Here is a 9,275-nt window from a genome sequence, read left to right as displayed (position 1 = left end):
TTTCAGCATTCTCAGAAATTTTGCCTTTGACTAATTCAAATAATACCTTTCGGGTTCAAGAAATTCGCTGTTTTTTATCTCCATGATCAGTATCTGGAAAAGCAACGTTTTTAAAATTTCATTTCATATTTTATAATATTTAAAATCTTTAATAAGATAATGTTATAACTATCTGATTATTTACTATCCTTATATCTCATATATCACTGAATCTTTATTTAATAGTATAAAAGATAACACATTTTGTTTAAATATTAAGTCGGTATGTTGTCGTCGTTTAAACAATAGGTTCCTTTATCGAACAGACGTATATTTATACCGTTAGTTGAAGCTAATAGAACAGTGAAATGACAATAGTTTAGGATGTTACGGTATGAATAACGCGCACTCCACAAGGACCGTTTCAGAGCGCATCTGTACAATCTATCTGAAATAATGTCGCAAGACCAAACGGGCAACTTTGGGCAGCTAATTTTTAAATATGTTTCACGTTAATGTGTAATTTTCTATTAGGAATTGAAAACAGGGCCCGACCTAGGAAGACTTTTTTCTAAACTCTATTTTCATTAACGTGGATTAATATAAGAACTCGAAAACCGAAATAAATTGTTCATTTATTTTTTACTTTTATCTTTGTCATATCTATTTATGCTACGTTATTTTTTCAAGCACTTACATTCACTAGAACAATTCATGTTGTTGCGCTGGAATTGATCACTCCATTGAAAAACAATGCACGTTTGGAAAACTGCTTTTATTACTCGCGAAGTGCACGCGTTTCGATGGGTTCGACGTGTGTAAACAAGAAAGAAAGAAACAGGCTTAGACTAGCGCGTGTCCTTAGATATCGTTCCCAAACGATGCTAGGGGACCACTGCACTTATTTGAATCTTTAAATGCACTTAAAAAATTTTTTTTTGCATTATGTCCAGCTTTTTGGGCATTTTTACCACTGTGCGGCAGTTTAAACGTGATATATATCAACAAAAAAGGCTGATGCATATAAAAATGGAATCCTACTCTTTTTTAAATTAAGGGGGTAGTACATGTTCAAGGACCTTTTTTCTAATAATTTTATTGTTACATTAATTTTTAAAACACTTTCGCAATTGCTTATCATGTTGTAGGACCTTATTTTGACTAACGAAAAAAAAAAAATTGTTGTCTTTTTTTATCAAAATCCGGCATAGATGTGGGCGATCTAAAGAAGCTATATGAAGAAGCGGTCGTAGTGATATCTCAAATCTGGATCATAATGAACACAAAAACAGAATGGATTCTCAAATAATCCATATGTGGCTCTCGTATGATAGCCAAGTCTTTTACAAACATTAAAAAAACAGTTGAATGCAATCGCTCTAATAGATCGGCTGGAATCGTGGCGACCACTTCAAAAAAGTGCGTTTCGAGGAAAACGCGTTTAAAGTTTAATGTACGAAACAATGTGTGTTACGACCGCTCGATGCTTAGCGCAGTAATTTGTTTTTCGGCCACTTCTGATACGCCCTGAGGTAAAAGAAGGTTTCTACCTTATTTCTAAGGGTGTGTATATGGTGACTTAAATTTTAAGAAAATCTATTTTTTGAAAATGTGAATATGTACTATCCGCTTAATATAAATTAGCTTTCGGAAACGAGGCTATTATATATTATATATAACCATTCATGTTACTATAAAAACGGACAAGGTACTGAAAAGCCACCAACACAGAATCACATATCACCTCAAGGCTCAAATTTTAAAATACGTCACAGAACAAAAGAGTTCTTCTAATTACCCCGACTTTTCGTAATTACAGTTTCTATTGGATGAAGTAAGAACGAACGCTGACATCAAGTCACAGAAATAAAGTAATCGAAATGGTCAATACCAATGAAAAAAGTATTGATACCTCTATACATCGAACTTCCAAGCATCAGTATTGACAATCGGAGTATCGAGTACTTTGTACTCGACTCCTCGAGTACTTTATACTCGATACTTAAAGTATCGCCTCGGTATCGCCCATGCCTACTTTATACACACTGAAACCTGGAATGAACTACTTCAAGAGTCAGGGCCGCCTGAACTATTTCCAATTGAAATAAATAATATTACGGAATGCGCACTGTCTCTTTGTCGCTACGCTGCTGATGTTTCACACATGGTTAAGCAAGCCTATCTTGACCCCGTGGTCTACCCTCTCACCACGAAACTGTGAGCCATCATTTCTAGGAGTTATTAAATACGAGTTAATTAATTCCAGGCCCTAGCGTAGTGTAAGAAAGATAAATACCCTTTAATTCAGTTGGCCTAAACTTACTCTGTGGATCTCCTCCTGCCCCTCGACCCGTTTCCTGGGTGCCTATTGTTCATCCCGATTCGATTCCTGTCAATATAGTCTTCCACAAGCTACCTTGTTACAGACTTTCTCAATTAAAAAGCGAATTATGTATTTGAACCGTAGAGCAAGCAGTAGCAAGTACACTTAGAAAGAGAAAAATTAGAAATAGAAACGAGACATAGTGCAAAGCAAAGTCGTAAGATTTTCCCAATATTAAATTCAGAGTTTAAGATATTAATCGATTTACCTACGATATGATTTCTAAAAACAGTGAAGAGTATAGAAGAAACAAAAAAACATGGAGGAGAACGATAAATTAATCCTTCTTTTAAAAACATTGCATACGCAGAAAAGGCAAATTTTCTTCTTTCTTACATGGTCGAAGAATAACACAATAAGAAGAGCAAGGAGATGCCTACTTGACACCTGACAAGCGTTTTCCCGTTTTCGGGTCAACATTTTAATTTTCAAACGCTTTCTTGGTACTTTGGAAAAATAAAACCAATTCTTCTCTATAACTTTTATCCTGTCATGTCGCCGTTTGGCGACAGAATTCTATCAAAAACTTGTTTTCAAGTATCTGTCGACGTGGAGTGTAAAAACGGAATATTCGATTTTCGGACATAATTTTCGATGGATAAAACCATAACCGTTGTTCAAGGACTACTGGTTGACTAACTTGTTCTTTTAAAAAACAGACTGTCAAATTACAGACAATTCTAATACTATCTCTATGATAAATGATAAGAATATACAAAAATAAAAGTGGAAAAACACTTTTCACGTGTCTAGTTGGAATTACCTTGCTCTTACTGGTGAATTTTCATCCAAACAGGTTAAGAAGAAGAAACGTTGCGTTTTCTGTGTATACAAATTGTTTTAAAGGAGGATTCATTTATTGCTCTTATTTTTTGTTTCTGTTAGTCTGTACTGTTTTTCCCTAATCATAGCGTAAGTGAATCTATTAAAAGTTTCAAGTCCGAATTTAAAACTGATCAAATTTTAATACTACTTTGCTCTTCACTGTCGCTTCTTTCTCTTTCCAAGCTCTCTCTTTCTAATTGCACCTGCTACTGCTTGCTCCATCGCTTGTATCCGTAGTTCGCTGTTTGGTTGAAGAAGGCTTTAGAATTTCTATTTTGAGGCCACTCAAAGCGACGAAAGTCTTAAGGGGGTGAAGGCGAACCATGGAGTCGCGTTAAGCCATGCAGATTTTTAAATATTCTAGAATTCTTACCAACTCTTTCTCTTGAATTCCTTAAGGTAATGATTATTGAGCAGTAACTGCTAACAATAACAATTAGTGGAATAATAAATCCAATTGAAAAAATATATGAAATGTAGCTCCTGGTGTGTGTTATAGGATCATGAGATCCCCAGGAGACACTGCAAGATATGTTGCCAGCTTGTGGCCCATAACTTCCCCAGCCAAATAAGGGTGGCAACGATATCGATACAGCATAAATCCATACGAAGCATGCCAGAAGACAAGAATTTCTATAGAAAATAAATATAAAAAGATTTATTAAAAGTAACACAGTGACACTTATACTTTAAAAAAATTTTTTTTCAGCCTATATTGAAAATGGGAGCTAACTTTAAAATTCTGACCCCAGATTCCTAATCAGCGCCTTAAAGTATGCGGAAATAAGTAATATAAGTTCGCGAAAATATAAAATCTGTGTTTTTTTCGCGTCACTCTCTCGCTGCTTGTCTTTCCATGATGACATGTTTGAACTGAACAATGTAAAAACTCAAAAAAATCATGTAGGTTGTTTTTTTATTTTGAATATACAAACGTAAAACCGAAATAACAACATACTAATAACACCTAATGTAAAACTTATTTGAAGATGACTGTTCTATCTCTCGCAATATACGCGGTATAGAGTTACATATTGGCTTGCATCGTTTGAAAAATGTCAACAAATGCAATCGAATAATATTGAGGAATAAAAAACTTGAAACCTATTAGTTAATAACAGATCATTTTGGAAGACCAGTAACTAATGATTGCTGAAAAATAACTAGTCGAATTGGTTACTTTCGTCTAACCAATTCAATTAGTCAAACGTTAGACGTGGCGCGCCACCGGTCGTCCTGCCGGACGGAGGCGAAGATACTAATTCGATAGTCAAAAATCTACCGATTTGTTAGTCAAAAGTTACTAATTGATTAGTCGAAAATTGTGAACCACTCTTTCGCCTATTCTTGAAAGTCTGTTTGAGTACCAAAATAATCTCCCCTTTTTCTGCGTCAAGAACTCGAGAGTCGTTATGTTGCGAAATTCATTAATGAATTGGTAGTTCTTAGAAATGACTAATTCAAATTCGTCACTTTTTTGACTAATTCAATTAGCATGGTACAAACAGTGGCCAGCTGATTAATGCATTAGCAAAAACCTTGAAAATAAGTAAATTTTCAGATAAAATTGAGTATACTGATTAAATTAGTAAAATCTTAACTAATTTGGATATAGCGAGATAGCATAGCACTACGGTGATTTGGAAAAACACCGTTAACTTCAAAATGAACAAAGCCGTGGAAATCGAAAAAATGGTTAGAATCTTTATTTGCGTGTATAGCGGAATCTAATTCATTTTCTAGACTTTTTTAAAAATTATTCTTCACTTATTTGAGTATCATCTTCTAATTCTGGAAAAAAACTGTTTGAAAATGTTACTTTATTATTGAAAATTCAGTTAATAGTGTTCATCAGGCCGTTCTCGGCCAATAGAATATGAAATAGTAGAACCATTACATAATATTACATTACACAGCAGGTCCTAAATTTTAAAAATTTGGTACTACAAATTGTTCAAGTCTCAAGAATTATATTTGAAGGTATGTAATTTAGAACATTTTTAGGATAGCTCTATTTTGAAGACTTACAATGTAAAATCCGTTAATTTTTAAGATTTTCAATTGAAGACTCTTCGATATTTATTGCTTAGTATCGAAATTTTCTTAAAATAGATAAATTTTGAATTGCTACAATTAAAATTTATTGAATTTTCGAGATTTATAATTTTTTTAGTATGGAGTCGAATGTTAAAGATTTACAATGAAAAATTTTAGAGATATTTCAAATAATTGAAATTTCAAATGTAAATCATAAGAAATATAGCATTTGGATTGTTGAATATACAAGCTTGGTAATTTTTAATCACAAATGTTCTACATGAGAAATCTTGAATTTTGAAGATCAACAATTCATATTTACAATTTTCAAGAGTTACAATAAAAAATTTTTGAATTTAAAGAATGTAAATTTGCAAATTATTCTATCATTAGGACTGATACTTTATATAGGAATGTAATTTTTATTATATTTTCTAATAGTTTACTTTTAAACATTTACAACAGAAAATTCTTCTATGTTAACAGCGTTCAATTTAAAATCAGTTAATTCTGAATAATTAAAATTCCAAACTTTCTATTATACTTATTATTATCAATCATTTTTTTCCATAATCTAATCTTTAAAGCAGCTTTCACGGAAATTGAAAGTTTTATTTTACCAACAATATGGATAAGAATGTTATAACTATTATTAAATTTGATAAAAAATGAATAATATGAAATTATAGATTTATAGCGGAATTAATTCATGCTTATTTATTAACTCTAAAGGCATTTCTAATGTATAAAGTATCAATAAAATCGAAATTATTGACTTAGAATAAAAACATTATTGATATAATTAAATTAAAATTAAAGAGATTAAAAAGAAGAATACAATATTATAAAATACATTTTTCAAATGCTAAGCCGGACACAAATTATTATGTTTTGCATAAATATAAGTATCAAATAACAAATGAAAACAATTTTTAAGCCTTAATAAATGATGATGATCGTTTCTTAACAGAGAAAATTTGATCAGGTCGTTACCACAATTTTATTCATTTATTTTGAAAATTTTAAACATTCTTAACGCTTCTACTTTACACAACGAAAAATATTGAGAAAAATTTTTACCTGTTAAATTTTTAACAGTATAACTTCTTTACTCTACTACCGTTATTAATGATAAAAAACACAGAGTTTCAATAATAATTTCGCATTCTTGAACTTATAATAAATTCCTTTATGGCAATTCTCGAATTACAAAGCATTTTCCTCGGCACTAGATGATTCTGAAGAAAGATGTAAGCATATATGGATCTGTCCGAAATAACAAAGGCGGTCGTCTAAGTATGATTTTCGCCTGCAGTTAAAGGTCCGCTACCGCTCTCTCCTAAATCCCAACTCACCAAATTTTGCAGTTAACGGTGTTTTCCCAAAATGGAGAGATAACTATTTTAAAAGTTATTAACAATTTGAAAAAATTAAATTGGTAATCTGGTTTATATTCGCTTGAGGATTTCAAAGATGTAAAAAACTCATTATTCGATTTTCTCGCATCTAACGGTGCTTTTGCAAATCACGGCAGACTGCACAAAAATTAATCGAAAATCAAAGTAGATATCTTTTTAGTCTGTTTAGAATATGGCTGCCCTTTATAAATGAGCAGAACCTTGAAGAGACCATTTCGCTGTGGTATTCCAACATGTCCTTCAACGCGGCACACTGCCATTCATCGGTCATCCAGGATTATTTGTTCTTAGTCGATAGGTTTCAAGATTGTTATTCTTCAGTATTATTTAACAGCATTTGTTGATATTTTCCAATAAATATACACCAAAATATAACTCGCTACTGCGTACATCACCAGAAATGATATAGTCATGTATATTACGGTAATTATTATTATTATATTGACATTTCATTTTTACGTATGTATATTCAAAATATAAAAGCATCGATTTAATTTTTTGTTTCATTTTTACATTTTTTAGTTCAAAGATATTGCCATTGAAAATCAAGCAACGACAGACTGACGCGACAAATACTACGGGTTTTATATTTTCACGAAGGATGTTTTCCAAATCAATTTTTTCACATAAACAAACAGGGACTTTATGAAAAGAGATATTCCAATCGTGTAAAAACTATGAATTTTGCCGACGTTTCGTGAACATTGCAGTCTACTTTTTCAGGGCTGTCCTGAAACTGAGGTATCAGGTTATGTTGTTCTGATGTGTAATCTCTACGATGTCTATGATTGGCCAGACCGCCCCACTGTGGAGACTGGTCGAATCTGATTGATCAATCAAATCTTTTTTCAAATCCCAGAGGTAGAACAGTCAAATCGAATGGGTATTATATCCATAGATCCCATTAATGTTATTAGGGAGAGTTAAGATTTCGAATGCTTCTATATGTTTTCTAGGATAAATATTGTGTGTTTTTCCAATGACGATTGGTTTGTCCCATAAAATGTTATATCCCGTAACATAACATAAAATTTTATTTGACAAAACAACAGTCATCGCAACACCACACAACATATTTCCAAAAAATCATAGAGAAACAATCGAAATCTTAAAACACCCTGATAACATTAATGGGATCAATGGATATAATAACAATCCAGTTTGGCTTTCTGTCCTCCCGGATTAAAAAAAGGCATGATTGGCCAATCAGGTTCGACCAGACCCCGCGGTGGTGTGCCCTGGCCAATCACAGGCATCGTAGAGAGTATACATAAGAACATCATAACCTGATACCCCAGGTTTAGGTTAGCCCTGAAGAAGTTATCTGCAATGCTAACGAAACGACGGAAAAATTCGTAGTTTTTCCAAAATCAATAATCGTGAAAGCATTAAATGTATTATTAAGTGGCGATTTGTACGAGGTACGTTCAAAAAGTAAGGTGACTTTTCAATTTTCGCGGGCTACGTACATTCAAGTTTTAAATTTTTTGTTTTGTTGTGCTGGTACACTCGTCACGATCATATGTTCACAGTTTTGACTAAATAGCTCGTGTTGTTTTTCTGGCAGAGGCGTAAAAGGTTAGAAGGTTTTGGTGTGCTCGGCGATTTTTTTTCGAAAAAAATGGAGCAAAGAGTTTGCATTAAATTTTGTGTGAAAAAATTGAATCCAGTGCTCTAAAACTCTTGAAATATTGACAGTTGCATACGGTGAGTCTACTCTGAGTAGGAAAAATGTGTATACGCGGTACACGCTGTTTCCAAGAAGGCCGAGAGCATGGCGAAGACGAACTTCGCCCTGGACATCCCAGCACGTCAAAAACAGATGAAAACGTTCAAGCAGTGGAAGAAATAGTGTTGAAAAATCGCCGAATTACCATCAGAGAAGTTGCTGAAGATGTTGGCATATCAGTTGGCTCATGCGCCGTTTGCGAGAGGCGATACGCAAAGAACGTCCGGAACTTTGGAAAAACAAGTCGTGGCTTTTGCATCACGATAATGCACCCGCTCATTCATCATTGCTTGTGAAAGATTTTTTGACCAAAAACAGCACCACAGTCATGCCTCAGGCTCCATATTCACCGGATTTGGCCCCCAGTGACTTTTTTCTTTTCCCAAAACTGAAGAGACCCATGAAAGGACATCGATTTTCAATGATTGAGGAGATAAAAACTGCATCGCTGAAAGAACTCAAGGACATACCACAAAATGATTATCAAAGGTGCTTCAATGATTGGAAAAAGCGTTGGCACAAGTGTATTATATCTGAGGGGGATTACTTTGAAGGGGACAACATAAATATTGAGGAATAAATGAATATTTTTTAAGAAAACCATAAAGTCACCTTATTTTTTGAACACATCTTGTATTAAGCCATGTAAAGCTGTTTTTTCGAGACCTTTGTAAAGTGAACGAATAGTAGGCGTGACTATTGGAGATGCAACTTTTTCTTTATGTGGCTGTGTAATTAGCATTAAGTAATTTTAACTTGAATTCTTCCAAATTCGGAGTTAGGATTAGCAACTTATGTAAACATTAGCATTACTTATATCAATCAATATGGCGGCAAAAGGTTTAAAATTTTGGAATTTTTGTGTTTACTTTTAAACGGCTGATTCAATATTTGATTCCTTTTA

General features: G+C 33.2%; 1 protein-coding gene across 1 annotated transcript in view; it reads left to right on the top strand.

Moving 5' to 3' along the window:
* LOC117176478 (green-sensitive opsin-like) overlaps positions 1-9,275 on the top strand; it is a 44,344-nt gene that overhangs the window by 11,718 nt on the left and 23,351 nt on the right. The gene's annotated exons all lie outside the window — the stretch shown is intronic.

This window comes from Belonocnema kinseyi, chromosome 7, assembly GCF_010883055.1.
Source record: "Belonocnema kinseyi isolate 2016_QV_RU_SX_M_011 chromosome 7, B_treatae_v1, whole genome shotgun sequence".
In the NCBI taxonomy this organism is placed as follows: domain Eukaryota; kingdom Metazoa; phylum Arthropoda; class Insecta; order Hymenoptera; family Cynipidae; genus Belonocnema; species Belonocnema kinseyi.
The sequence above is the reverse complement of the archived record's forward strand: the minus strand, read 5'-3'. Positions and strand labels throughout refer to the sequence as shown.